We start from the raw sequence: 15,226 nt of genomic DNA on the forward strand, positions 1-15,226 counted from the left end.
TTACATTAGTTTTCACTTTTTGCTTTCCCAAATAATGAAATTTCATTTGGTGGTGGTGTCCTGCAACGAAAACAAGGTGTGAGACAATGTCTTTTTAAGTGTAATTGTGCCTCACAACGATTTTAAATGATGTAAACGAATTATTCTAGTGGAGATCTCCACTTCCTTACGTCACCAAAACATCTCCACTAGAATAATTCGTTTACATCATTTAAAATCGTTCTGACCAACAATCACAGTTGAAAAGGCATTGTCTCATATCTTATTTTGGTTGTAGGACACCGCCACCAAAAGAAATTTCATCATTTGGGAAGACAAAAAGTGAAAGCTAATGTAAAATGTATCTTAACGTGAGCTAGCCGGTAGCAGCGCTGTTGAAATGAATAAACAGCATTGTAAGAAGTGGGTGATTGATGTTGTCTTCTCTGTAAGAGTCAGCCTGTAATATGTTACATTTACTGTTCGAGCATCTGCTGTCCTGTCCATCAGTACGCAACGTAAGTGCCCTCGGCTCCTCTAGCTGTCGGGCAAGTTGGAGAGTTCGAACACGGGATTAGCGGAGCTTGTCTCGACGTTCGGTGGGCGCAAATTCCACTGGGCGCAGTTGACGAGGCACCCTTCCAATGCCGCGTATCGCCGCGTCCATCCCGATAATGGCCCAAATAGAGGCTACAAGTTTCTTCAGGTCTACCAAAGCCAGCTCAGGCCACCCACTGATAACTGGACACCCCTGAGCTACCAAAATGCGCAGACCTTGGCCGGTACGCTTCACCAGCCGTTCCAAATTGTCACCCATATTTTGGATGGGATTTAGATCGGTTGATTTCGCGGGCCAGTCGATGTGCAGACAGGGTGCCCGAGAATTCGTCAAACCGGCAACGTACGCTTGCAGGCTGGTGAACGCGGCTGTCATCATCCTGGAAGACGAGACTCTCCAGAGCAAACTCACCTCGGAGACAAAGAAGCAACAGCAACACTCGGACACCGAAAATACTGGAATAAACAGATCGGTTCAGTTCGCGGTAAGCTAAATGAGAGGGCCAAAGTCTCAGTACGAAAAATATGAACTGCATTCGCAGTTACGAATATGGACAACCGGCAGCTGCCTAATGGAATGACGACAATGGAAGTTTGTACCGGACCCGGTCTGGAACCCGGATTTCCTGCTACCACCAGGCTACCCGAGCACGACTCACCGCCACACCCAGACTCCCGTATGTCGCCAGCCGTGTTTCTCCACCCTGCATTATGTATATTCCCGTACAGAGGAGACGATTTAGATGTCCCTTTGTTTCAGAAACCACTGTAACAATGGACGTCAGACTTTTATACAACATTACGTGTTAATTGTTAGTGTGTTAGATTGAGATCATTACATTTCGATCAGAGTTTTGTATAATATTTATACTTTTTCCAAAGTAGTTTTAATTATACCAAACATTTTTGTATTTTAGTTCGGTAGGCTCAGTATACGTACTCGTATGTTGTAACTTTCTGAGAGGACACTGAAAGACCTAAGTAGAAACAAGGCCATGGGAGAACATTCCGTTAGAACTACTGACAGCCTTGGGAGACCTAGCTATGGCCAAACTCTTCCATCTGTTGAACAAGATGAATGAGATAGGCGAAATACGCCCAAACTTCAATAAGAATATAATAATCCCGATTCCAAAGAAAGCAGCTGCTGACAGGTGTTTAAATTACTGAACTATCAGTTTAATGAGTCATGGCTGCAAAATACTAACACGAATTATGTACAGAAGAATGGAAAAAGTAGTAGAAGCCGACTTCGGGGAAGATCAGTTTCAATTCCGTTGCAACGTAGGAACACATGAGGAAAAAGTGATCTTATGACTTATCTTAGAAGCTAGGTTAACGAAACGCAAATCTACGTTTATAGCATTTGTAGACGTAGCAGCGCGGGATTAGCCGAGCGGTCTTGGACCCAGCAATCATGCACAGTGCGGCTGGTCCCGGCGGAGGTTCGAGTCCTCCCTCGGGCATGAGTGTGTGTGTTTGTGCTTAGGATAATTTAGGTTAAGTAGTGTGTAAGATTAGGAACTGATGACCTTAGCAGTTAAGTCCCATAAGATTTCACACACATTTGAACGTTTTTTGTAGATGTAGAGAAAGCTTTTGACAATGTTGACTGGAATACTCTCTTTCAAATTCTGAAGGTGGCAGTGGTAAAATACAGGGAGCGAAAGGCTATTTACAATTTGTACAGAAACCAGATGGCAGTTATAAGAGTGGAGGGACATGAAAGGGAAGGAGTGGTTGGGAAGAGAGTGAGACAGGGTTGTCCCCGATGTTAGTCAATCTGTATATTGAGCCAGCAGTAAAGGAAACAAAAGAAAAATTTGGAGTAGGAATTAAAATCCAGGGAGAACAAACAAAAACCTTGAGGTTTGCCGATGACATTGTAATTCTGTCAGAGACAGCAAAGGACTTGGAAGAACAGTTGAACGGAATGGACAGTGTCTTGAAAGGAGGATATAAGATGAACATCAACAAAAGCAAAACGAGGATAATGGAATGTATTCGATTTAAATCAGGTGATACTCATCGAGTTAGTGTAGGAAGTGAGACACTTAAAGTAGTAAAGGAGTTTTGCTATTTGGGGAGCGAAATAGCTGAGGATGCCCGGAGTAAAGAGAATATAAACTGTCGACTGGCAATGGAAAGGAAAGCGTTGCTGAAGAAGAGAAATTTGTTAACACCGAGTATAGATTTGAAATGTCGGGAAATAATTTCTGAAAGTGTTTGTATAGTGTATAGCCATGTATGGATGTGAAAGGTGGATGATAAACACTTTAGGTATGGAGAGATCAGAAGCTTTTGAAATATGGTGCTACAGAAGAATGCTGAAGATTAGATGGGTAAATCACGTAACTGATGAGTAGGTACTGGACAGAATTGAGGAGAACAGAAATTTGTGGCATAATTTGACTAGAAGAAGGGATCGGTTCGTAGGACACGTTCTGAGGCATCAAGGAATCACCAATTTAGTATTGGAGGAAAGGGTGGAGGGTAAAAGTCGCAGAGGGAGACCAAGAAATGAATACACTAAACAGATTCAGAAGGATGTAGGTTGCAGTAGGTACTGGGAGATGAAGAAGCTTGCAGAGCATAGAGTAGCATTGAGAGCTGCATCAAACCAATATCTGGACTGTAGACCACAGCAACAATAACAACTCTCTGAAAGTATGAATATTCCACTCTAAGTGATTCCTGAGATTCAGAAAAATGGAACTGACAATGTAAGTTTTGAGAAACGTGTTTCATTTTGTTACCCACTCAGAAACATCACACTCCGTATTATCTTGATCATTTTCTATGGATCTCTTTCTTTCCTCCCTTGAGGACTCCTTAGTGGCCATTTCTGCTGCATACATTGCTGCTGGTCCATCCCTTGAAGCTCTCTGAATGATTAATTCCTATACCAGTGTTGCCACCACTAAAAGCAATAACAACATGACCCCCCCCCCCCCCCATTTTATTGTCTTGCTTTCAGTAAATACAGTTTTGGTACGCGAGTTCATGTGATTGCTGAAGAACTCATTTGGGTTCTGAGTCTGCCCATGTAGACACTTCCTCCATAACGGAGGATGCGTAAAGTGTCCGTAAAGGGGCATTACGTCTTCCATGGCTGCTGCTGGCTCAAATGGCTCTGAGCACTATGGGACTTAACTGCTGAGGTCATCAGTCCCCTAGAACGTAGAACTACTTAAACCTAACTAACCTAAAGACATCACACACATCCATGCCCGAGGCAGGATTCGAACCTGTGACCGTAGCGGTCTCGCGGTTCCAGACTGACGCGCCTAGAACCGCACGGCCACACCGGCCGGCGGCTGCTGCTGGGATCGAGTGTTCGAGTACTGGGAGTTGCGACAATTGTACCGTAAATCTGATCCGGAAGGACAAGGTTGGCGTATTGGCTTACGATCTGTTGACAGTTTGCTGGCGAAGGTATGTAGCCCATTTCTCCTTGCTTCAATCTGAACAAATTATCAGTGTTATTTCTAATGGCCATTCCATAGTATTGTTATAGTTCATCACTAACTTCGTCTGTCAGCCTTTTCCGTTATCGTTTTACCATCTGAAAAATTCCTGTTTCTGAAACTTGGTTTCAACTTCATGGTGCCAGTCCTCTTCTGGACATAACCGACACATTCCAGTTTTGTGATAATATTGTCACCGTAAGGCTCAGCTGCTACTATACTGTTGTCTGCTTTTGAGACCCCATCAGCTAAGAACATAAAGTGACGAACACACGTTTTATTCGCGGATCGACTGAAGACTTCAGTAGCTGCAGATACATCCATTTCACCAGTTGATCTTTTATGGTTCCTGTCGCAGGTATGTTCTGCTTCGTTCCCTGACTTACATTCATAGCGATCTTTCGTTAGAATCTCGAAGTCCATTATCATTCCAGTATTCACACTTAGTTAACACTTCGACATACAACATGTGTTTATATTACGAAAGGGTACGATATTATTTTCGACAGTACTACCAATAGAAACAACGTAATTTCGCCTTTGTAATAGTGCAATCCACTGTCTTCTATAGAAGAACTTAACGAATTTATTTGATCTTGAAGCAATGCATGTAAAGTTTTTAACATTTTAAACTGGCGCAGACAATATTTTTTTAAAAGAAAAAAAATGTGTACAAGGTGAGTTGATAAGTGATTTATATACCATATTAATTAGAAAATTGCAAATTTTGTGATTAGCTAAAGTTCAAATCAATCGGTTTTCCTTTCCAACTACCGTTAAGACAAAATTTCAAATCAGCTGTGGCAGAGCATCAACAATGATGTAACCAAGTTCTAGATTTTAAGAACACACACGTGGTAGACAAGAGAAACTGATATTTATGAAACGAACGTCCGTGAAACAGTCAAAATATCAAAGAATAACTGCAATTTCAGTAAAGAGGAAGTCTACAGACTTCCATCTTCACGGTTACTCACTATAACGGAAGTGAACATCCAGCCACAGCGAGCGAGGATCATAAACAGCGGCCAGAGGACGCAATCGTGGTGGCACAACAACAACAACAACAACAACAGCAACAACATTTTGGATTCCCCACATCCCCCCCCCCCCCCCCAACGTTACAGCGTTTGATGATGCCACTATGCCTCCAGTATATTAGTATATGCTTTTATAAAACACATCTGAAGATGGCCATTATAGACGGAAACCGGTAGTCTGATGATAAAAAATCTGTGACCATAGAAGTAGAGGAAATTTGTCCAGTAGAGTACTTTCCGTTGGTCTAGAATTGTGAAATTTGTCAATAAGAATGACTTCACAGTACAAGTAAAGGAAAACAAATCTGAAAATTGATAATTTATAATTATATCACATGACAAAAATAGTTCTTTTATCGTTTGTTATCCGACTTCTCGAAAGTCTTGGAATCCGAGGGACCGATTATGTCGATAACAGGCAAGGATTGTCGAGATCATAGATGGCGGTATAATGAAGGTTAACTCCTACGTCGATGAAATCAAAACATACGGCCATTTACGTCACATATTTTGATGCTCGCAAACTTACTCGTTGAAACGTATTAGCGGTCTAGAATCATAAAATTTGGCAAGAAGATCAGAGTACAAGTAAAGGGAGAAAAGTCAGGAAATTGCGTAGCTTATTATTTTGTCACGCGAAAAAAATATTTCTTTTATCCGTATTTACCCGACTACCAACTTGAAATTTAAACATTCTCGAAAGCCTTGGGAACCCGGGGACCGATGTATTGCCAGTCTCAGCATTGACAACAGGGAAACATCGTCGAGGTCCTCATTCCTGGGATGTATGAAATGTCTGTGTACGTAATTATGTCTGTAATTATGTCTTCAGTAAGCGAGTCCTATTCGCACCTGGACAACAATTTTTCTTTTTTTTATCTCACTAGGGGCAAGATAGATACTGCCTACAGGAAATTAAAGAGACCTTTGGAGACAAGAGAACCACTTGTATGAATATCAAGAGCTCAGAGGCAACCCCAATTCTAAGCAAAGAAGGGAAAGCAGAAAGGTGGAAGGAGTATATAGAGGGTCTATACAAGGGTGATGTACTTGAGGACAATATTATAGAAATGGAAGAGGATGTAGATGAAGATGAAATGGGAGATAAGATACTGCGTGAAGAGTTTGACAGAGCACTGAAAGACCTGAGTCGAAACAAGGCCCCGGGAGTAGGCAACATTCCATTAGAACTACTGACGGCCTTGGGAGAGCCAGTCATGACAAAACTCTACCATCTGGTGAGCAAGATGTGTGAGACAGGCGAAATACCCTCACACTTCAACAAGAATATAATAATTCCAATCCCAATGAAAGCAGGTGCTGACAGATGTGAAAATTACCGAACAATCAGTTTAATAAGTCACGGATGCAAAATACTAACGCGAATGCTTTACAGACGAATGGAAAAACTGGTAAAAGCGACCTCGGGGAAGATCAGTTTGGATTCCGCAGAAATGTTGGAACACGTGAGGCAATACTAACCTTAAGACTTATCTTAGAAGAAAAGGAAAGGCAAACCTATGTTTCTAGCATTTGTAGACTTAGAGGAAGCTTTTGACAATGTTGACTGGAATACTCTCTTTCAAATTCTGAAGGTGGCAGGGGTAAAATACAGGGAGCGAAAGGTTATTTACAATTTGTACAGATGGCAGTTATAAGAGTGGAGGGGCACGAAAGGGAAGCAGTGGTTGAGAAGGGAGTGAGACAGAGTTGTAGCCTCTCCCCGATGTTATTCAATCTGTATATAGAGCACGCAGTGAAGGAAACAAAAGAAAAATTGGGAGTAGGTATTAAAATACATGGAGAAGAAATAAAAACTTTGAGGTTCGCCGATGACATTGTAATTCTGTGAGAGACAGCAAAGGACTTGGAAGAGCAGCTGAACGGAATGGACAGTGTCTTGAAAGGAGGGTGTAATATGAACATCAACATAAGCGAAACGAGGATAATGGAATGTAGTCGAATTAAATCGGGTGATGCTGAGGGAATTAGATTAGGAAATGAGACACTTATAGTAGTAAAGGAGTTTTGCTATTTGGGGAGCAAAATAACTGATGATGCCCGAAGTAGAGAGGATATAAAATGTAGACTGGCAATGGCAAGGAAAGCGTTTCTGAAGAAGAGAAATTTGTTAATATCGAGTATAGATGTAAATGCCAGGAATTCGCTTCTGAAAGTATTTGTATGGAGTTGTAGCCATGCATGGAAGTGAAACGTGGACGATAAATAGTTTGTACAAGAAGAGCATAGAAGCTTTCGAAATATGGTGCTACAGAAGAATGCTGAAGATTAGATGGGTATACCACATAGCTAATGAGGAGGTATTGAATAGAATTGGAGAGAAGGGGAGTCGGTGGCGCACTTGACAAGAACAAGGTACCGATTGGTAGGACATGTTCTTAGGCATCAGGGGATGACAAATTTAGCACTGGAGGGCAGCGTGGAGGGTAAAAATAGTAGAGGGAGACCAAGAGATGAATACACTAAGCAGATTCAGAAGGATGTAGGTTGCAGTAGGTACTGGGAGATGAAGAAGCTTGCACAGGGTAGAGCAGCATGGAGAGCTGCATCAAACCAGTCTCGGGACTGAAGACCACAACAACAACAACATTCTCGAAGACAGTTTCCTTACTTATAAAACTCATTAGACAGTGAGGTAAATAGAACTCCGCTAAACACGCGAGGCGAACATAGATACAAACGACGCCAGCCCTCTTGTCAAAACTGACGTCAAACAATATTTCTCTCAAACTCGCCCCGCGTTTGACAAGCGCGCCAAGCAGCGGTGAAATATTGGACAGCCCCGATTGTTTGCGCGGCCGGCCCACGCACCTGTGTGGCGTCACTGCAGTCCCGCCGCGGCTGCTGTCCAGTGAGCGCGCTGCCTCCGCATCCTCGGTCATCCGCCGACTGCCGGCTCTCGCCGCTGCAGCGCGGCTAACCCGCTCCTTCCCCCACCACCGCGGGCGGCGGCCTCTGACGCACGGTGGGGCCTCCAGGCGTTGACCAAGGCAGCGGTGCTTCACCGGCCCTCTCACTTCTCGGACTAACCGCTCCCCAGTGCGTCACTGAAAACCCGCAACGCATCGGCATCACCAACCGACTTCGGAAGAGCAGATAGCTCTTCATAAACACTGGCAAGGTGTTCCACGAGGAGTAGTAAATACACTGAAGAGCGAAACAAACCGGTACAGCTGCCTAATTTCAGCAGGATAATGCACGACGCATTGTTGCAGGTCCTGTGCGGGCCTTTCTGGATACAGAAAATGTTCGACTGCTGCCCTAGTCAGCACATTCTCCAGATCTCTCACCAATTGAAAACGCCTGGTCAATGGTGGCCGAGCAACTGGCTCTTCACAATTCGCCTGCCACTACTCTTGATGAACTGTGGTATCGTGTTGAAGCTGCATGGGCAGCTGTACCTATACACGCCATCCAAGCTCTGTTTGACTCAATGCGCAGGCGTATCAAGGCCGTTATTACGGCCAGAGGTGGTTGTTCTGGGCACTGATTTCTCAGGATCTATGCACCCAAACTGGGTGAAAATGTGCCGCAACATCTTGGGGCATGGACTCGACTAATGTCTGAAGTAGTGCTGGAGGGAACTGACACCATGAATCCTGCAGTGCTGTCCATAAATTCGTAGGAGTACGAGGGGGTGGAGATCTCTTCTGAACAGCACGTTGCAAGGCATCCCCGATATGCTCAATAATGTTGATGTCTGGGGAGTTTGGTGGCCAGCGGAAGTGTTTAAACTCAGAATAGTGTTCCTGGAGCCACTCTGTAGCAAATTCTGGACGTGTGGGGTGTCGCATTGTCCTGGTCGAAGTGCCCAAGTCCGTCGGAATGCACAGTGGACACGAATGGATGCAGGTGATCAGACAGGATGCTTACGTACGAGTCACCTGTCAGAGTCGTATCTAGACGTATCAGGGGTCCCATATCACTCCAACTGCACACGCCCAACATCATTACGGTGCCTCCATGAGCTTGAGCAGCCCCCTGCTGATAAGTAGGATCCACGGATTCGTGAGGTTGTCTCAATACCCGTACACATCCATCCGCTCGATACAATTTGAAACGAGACTCGTCCTACCAGGCAACATACCGGGTTATCAAAAATTCAGTATAAATTTGAAAACTGAATAAATCACGGAATAATGTAGATAGAGACGTACAAATTGACACACATGCTTGGAATGACATGGGGTTTTATTAGAACCAAAAAAATACAAAAGTTAAAAAACGTCCGACAGATGGCGCTTCATCTGGTCGGAATAGCAATAATTGGCATAACAAAGTGAGACAAAGCAAAGATGATGTTCTTTACAGGAAATGCTCAATATGTCCACCATCATTCCTCAACAATAGCTGTAGTCGAGGAATTATGTTGTGAACAGCACTGTTTATTGTGAGGCATTGGCGTCGGATGTGGTCTTTCAGCATCCCTAGAGATGTTGGTCTATCACGATACACTTGCGACTTCAGGTAACCCCAAAGCCAATAATCGCACGGACTGAGGTCTGGGACCTGGGAGGCCAAGCATGACGAAAGTGGCGGCTGAGCACACGATCATCACCAAATGACGCGCGCAAGAGATCTTTCACGCGTCTAGAAATATCAGGTGGGGCTCCACCCTGCATAAACATCGTACGTTCCAGCAGGTGTTTATCCGCCAGGCTGGGGATGATGCGGTTCTGTAACATATCGGCGTACCTCTCACTCGTCACGGTAGCAGTTACTGATGTTTTGCTGTCCAGCGCCATCTGTCGGACATTTTGTGAACTTTGTTGCTCTAAAAAAATCCCATGTCATTCCAAGCATGTGTGTCAATTTTTACCTCTCTATCTACATTATTCCGTGGTTTATTAAGTTTTCAAATTTATACTGACTTTTTGATCACCCGGTGTTGACGGGCCCAGGTGAGGCGTAATGCTTTGTGACGTGTAATCATGAAGGGTATACGAGTGGTTCTTCGGTTCCAAAAGCCCACATCGATTATGTTTCGTTGAACGGTTCACACGCTGAAATTTGTTGATGGCCCGTCATTGAAATCTGCTGCAATTCGCTGAAGTTTGCACTTCTGTCGCGTTGAACGATCTTTAGTCGTCGTTGGTCCCGTTCTTGCAGGATCCTTCTCCGGCCGCAGCGATGTCCGAGATTTGATGTTTTACCGGACTCCTAACATTCACGATACACTCGTGAAATGGTCGTGCGGAAAATCCGCACTTCATCGCTACCTCGGAGATGCTGTGTGCCGTCGCACGTGTGCCGACTGTAACACCACATTCAATCTCACATTGTAGCAGCAGTGACCGATCTAAGAACTGCGCCAGACACTTATCATATATACGCATTGCCGACAGTAGCGTCGTGTTCTGCCTCTTTACATATGTATGTACACCATTAAAATTGCAACACCACGAAGATGACGTGCTACAGAAGAGAAATTTAAACAACAGGAAGAAGATACTGTGATATGCAAATGATTACCTTTTCAGAGCATTCACCCAAGGTTGGCGCCGGTGGCGACACATACAACGTGCTGACATGAGGAAAGTTTCCAACCGATCTCTCACACACAAACAGCAGTTGACCGGCGTTGCCTGGTGAAACGTTGTTGTGAAGCCTCGTGTAAGGAGGAGAAATGCGTACCATCACGTTTCCGACTTTGAAAAAGGTCAGATTGTAGCCTATCGCGATTGCGATTTATCGTATCGCGACATTGCTGCTCGCGTTGGTCGATATCCAATGACTGTTAGCAGAATATGGAATCGGTGGGTTCAGGAGGGTAATACGGAACGCCGTGCTGGATCCCAACGGCCTCATATCACTAGCAGTCGAGATGACAGGCATCTTATCCGCATGGCTGTAACGGATAGTGCAGCCACGTCTCGATCCCTGAGTCAACAGATGGGGAAGTTTGCAAGACAACAACCTTCTGCACGAACAGTTCGACGACGTTTGCAGCAGCATGGACTATTATCTCGGAGACCGTGGCTGCGGTTATCCTTGACGGTGCATCACAGACAGGAGCGCCTGCGATGGTGTACTCGACGACGAACCTGGGTGCACGAATGGCAAAATGTCATTTTTTTTCGGATGAATCCAGGTTATGTTTACAGCATCACGATGGTCGCATCCGTGTTTGGCGACATTGCGGTGAACGCACATTGGATGCGTGTATTCGTCATCGCCATACTGGTGTATCACCCGGCGTGATGATATGGGGTGCCATTGGTTACACGTCTCGGGCACCTCTTGTTCGCACTGACGGCACTTTGAACAGTGGACGTCACATTTCAGATGTGTTACGACCCGTCGCTCTACCCTTCATTCGATCCCTGCAAAACCCTACATTTCAGCAGGATAATGCACGACCGCGTGTTGCATGTCCTGTACGGGCCTTTCTGCATACAGAAAATGTTCGACTGCTGCCTTGACCAGCACATTCTCCAGATCTCTCACCAATCGAAAATGTCTGGTCAATGATGGCCGAGCAACTGGCTCATCACAATACGCCAGTCACTACTCTTGAAGAACTGTGGTATCGTGTTGAAGCTGCATGGGGAGCTGCACCTGCACACGCCATCCAAGGTCTGTTTGACTCAATGCCCAGGAGTATCAAGGCCGTTATTACGGCCAGAGGTGGTTGTTCTGGGTACTGATTTCTCAGGATCTATGCACCCAAATTGCGCGTTAATGTAATCAATGTCAGTTCTAGTATAATATATTTGTGCAATGAATACCCGTTTATCATCTGCATTTCTTCTTGTTGTAGCAATTTTAATGGCCAGTAGCGTATTTGAGTACGCATGCCTGTACCAGTTTCTCTGGCGCTTCAGTGTATCTTCGATGCATCTAGGAGGAATGTCAAAGGAAGTGGAATTTCGAACTGGGGTACGACGACGTGGCGCGTTGACACCCATATCGTTTAACCTTGTCCTCGAAACAATGGTACGCTGTAAGTTTTGTAGTTTACTTTCGGTTTTCTAGGAAAATGATGTATGCTCTATTTTCATGGGATGTGTCATATTCCACATGTGTACAGGATGTTAGTTTTTGGATAGTCGTTTGTTACGCCACAGCGGTTCTGAGTAGAATTACTTTGGTTGCTGCTAGCATTGTCGTTGCAAATGTCAGATATTCACATCGGTACCAAATGTTCTGTGTCGATAGAGTATGAACCTAAACACCGATTTAATCAAAAAAAAAAAAAAAAAAGGTTCAAATGGCTCTGAGCACTATGGGACTTAACATCTATGGTCATCAGTCCCCTAGAACTTACAACTACTTAAACCTAACTAACCTAAGGACAGCACATAACACCCAGTCATCACGAGGCAGAGAAAATCCCTGACCCCACCGATTTAATCGTACTGTGTGCTGTCGTCCAGTAGGACATGCTTAAACGGTAACTAAAAAGTAACGCCAGAGCTACTTATACAGGAACAGTGTATCCGTGAGTAACCGCATTGTTGATCGCCCGTGGGTGGCAATGTAGAGCCAATGGTCCAGCATTCAGATCTCTGGGACTGCAATTTTTTTAACTGTTTAAGCCTTGAAACTGTTATATGGGAGAACAAAAATATGGAAATGAGGCTATGGCATCGTTGGCCGGGAGCCCCCATCCGAGGAGCGAGAGCAGACTGGCAAGAGAACATTGCTGTAAATTCCAAACGGCTCTATTACATGTCATAAACACGTTGCCCCATATACCGCATTCACGCATAATACAGTAAAAAATGGTTGTCATTGTGGTTGGCCCCCAGGCCCCTTGATACAGAAGATCTAATGCTCTACCAACTTCCGCACGGAAGTAACATATGGTAGTTACTGTTTTGATTTTGATGTGCTCCGTATTTCTAGTGTTGTTACTTTCAATTGCCATTTACGCATGTTCTACAGGACTACAGCACACAGAACGAGCTAAATCGGACTTTTGGCTGATGCTCTATCGACACAGGATGCTTGGCACCGATCTGAGTGACTGGCATCTGAAGGTTTGGGGTCAGAGCAGCTAATTAGAAAGTGGTGTGTTGTCCATGCTACTTGAGCGGATTGGCACCACAGAGATAAGCAATGGATTATGAATTATGATTTTGGCGAGAGTAAATGGACTAGATTTTGAGATAAAGTGTTTGTTTATGACTAACCGATGGTTTTAGTGGAATCTCTCTTTATTGGTTTGGGCTAGTTGGTTTCATTGTTCAGATTAGAATAAGTTAAGTTTATTATTCACATGGCTTGCACTCAGAGGCTATAGACATTGTTTCACCTTTACCATTTTTAATAATCAATCTTGGCAGAGTAAAATTTGTTATAAGGTACAAGTTTTGTTAAGACGATTGTTATAGATAGACAATGACTTTGTTTTACAATACAGTTTCTTACAGGTCACTTTCCCTTCAACCATGTAACGAGTTCAAATTCCGGCACCGTCTCCTCACGAAAGAATTTTGTTTTCTGACTGCGTGTGTTGCCGCATTGCAGTCTACGGAATGCAGCGGCTGAGAGCAAAGCGCGTTCTGTTTACAACAGCTGCACTGCCCAAGGCCTTCTCTTACTTAGCCTACTTGCTCCTGCGCTGCATATTTTATGTTCATCTCTTGAAGAAATAGCGAATTTCCGTTGCCAGAGATAAACTATACGAAATTTGTTGGGGCCAGTTTTACAGCACAATTAGATTACAGTTAGACCATTCAGTTAGCTTGTTTCCAAAATGAATTATCAACCAGTTTAGGCAAAATTCAGTTCTCATTACATTTCACATGCAAACAGTTTTTATTTCCACAGTACAATGTTACATTTGCGTGTGCATTATTCAGTGTTTGGAATTTTGATTATTCGGATTGTATACGTAAATTCACAGGGAAACATTTTGGCGATTCATTCTTTCAAAATTGAATGAGAAATTTTATGTAGCATTTTCATTCTGTTAGCTTCGTTTTTTTGGAATTGCAAATGACGTATTGTGACGTCACGCATTGTAGCACTGCTCACTCCCGCAGAATACGTAGTTTCACAAGATAGCTTATTTAGTTTACAATTTTGGCCTTCTAATAACTTCGGTAAACTTAATTAAAAATGCAATTATACGGTTTCAGTTCTGGCGACTCGTTTTTACCAGATAGCATTTCTGTAATTACTGCAAAGACAGGAGCACGAATATGAAGTATAAACAGTTCACTTTACCCCAGATTCAGTTCAGGAAAATTGACGCCGTAGAAAATCTAGAATATGAGGCGAGAAGATTAGGAAAGGGCATCGACTTGTGCAGATACTAGCATACGCAGATGATACTACAGCTGTATCAGAGTTGACAGAAGAAATGATAAAAACAGTGGAGGACTGGAGAAGTAGAACAGGAAATGTGGGCTTGAGAATAAACCCACAAAAGGCAGAAATGACAGGACTAACAAGGGACCTAGTAGATAGTGTCGGAAGTTCCATGCGGCTTTTCGCGGATGATGCCGTAGTATACAGAGAAGTTGCAGCATTACAGAATTGCAGCGAAATGCAGGAAAATCTGCAGAGGAAAGGCATTTGGTGCAGGGAGTGGCAACTGACCCTTAATATAGACAAATGTAATGTATTGCGAATACATAGAAAGAAGGATCCTTTATTGTATGATTATTTGATAGCGGAGCAAACACTGGTAGCAGTTACTTCTGTAAAATATCTGGGAGTATGCGTGCGGAACGATTTGAAGTGGAATGATCATATAAAATTAACTGTTGGTAAGGCGGGTACCAGGTTGAGATTCATTGGGAGAGTGCTTAGAAAATGTAGTCCATCAACAAAGGAGGTGGCTTACAAAACACTTGTTCGACCTATACTTGAGTATTGCTCATCAGTGTGGGATCCGTACCAGGTCTGGTTGACAGAGGAGATAGAGAAGATCCAAAGAACAGCGGAGCGTTTCGTCACGGGGTTATTTGGTAACCGTGATAGCGTTACGGAGATGTGTAGCAAACTCAAGTGGCAGACTCTGCAAGAGAGGCGCTCTGCATCGCGGTGTAGCTTGCTGTCCAGGTTTCGAGAAGGTGCGTTTCTGGATGAGGTATCGAATATATTGCTTCCCCCTACTTATACCTCCCGAGGAGATCACGAATGTAAAATTAGAGAAATTCGAGCGCGCACGGAGGCTTTCAGACAGTCGTTCTTACCGCTGACCATAAG

At 43.9% G+C, this 15,226-nt stretch overlaps 1 protein-coding gene across 1 annotated transcript in view; it reads right to left on the bottom strand.

Annotated features, from left to right (window-relative positions):
• Positions 1 to 7,991, bottom strand: part of LOC126425285 (uncharacterized) — a 75,042-nt gene extending 67,051 nt beyond the window's left edge. The window contains exon 1 of the mRNA XM_050088257.1: positions 7,877 to 7,991. The gene's annotated coding sequence lies outside the window, so the exon portion shown is untranslated. The remainder of the gene's footprint in view (positions 1 to 7,876) is intronic.
• Between the last annotated feature and the right edge of the window lie 7,235 nt (positions 7,992 to 15,226).

Source organism: Schistocerca serialis, chromosome 10 (assembly GCF_023864345.2).
Source record: "Schistocerca serialis cubense isolate TAMUIC-IGC-003099 chromosome 10, iqSchSeri2.2, whole genome shotgun sequence".
Taxonomy (NCBI): Eukaryota; Metazoa; Arthropoda; class Insecta; order Orthoptera; family Acrididae; genus Schistocerca; species Schistocerca serialis.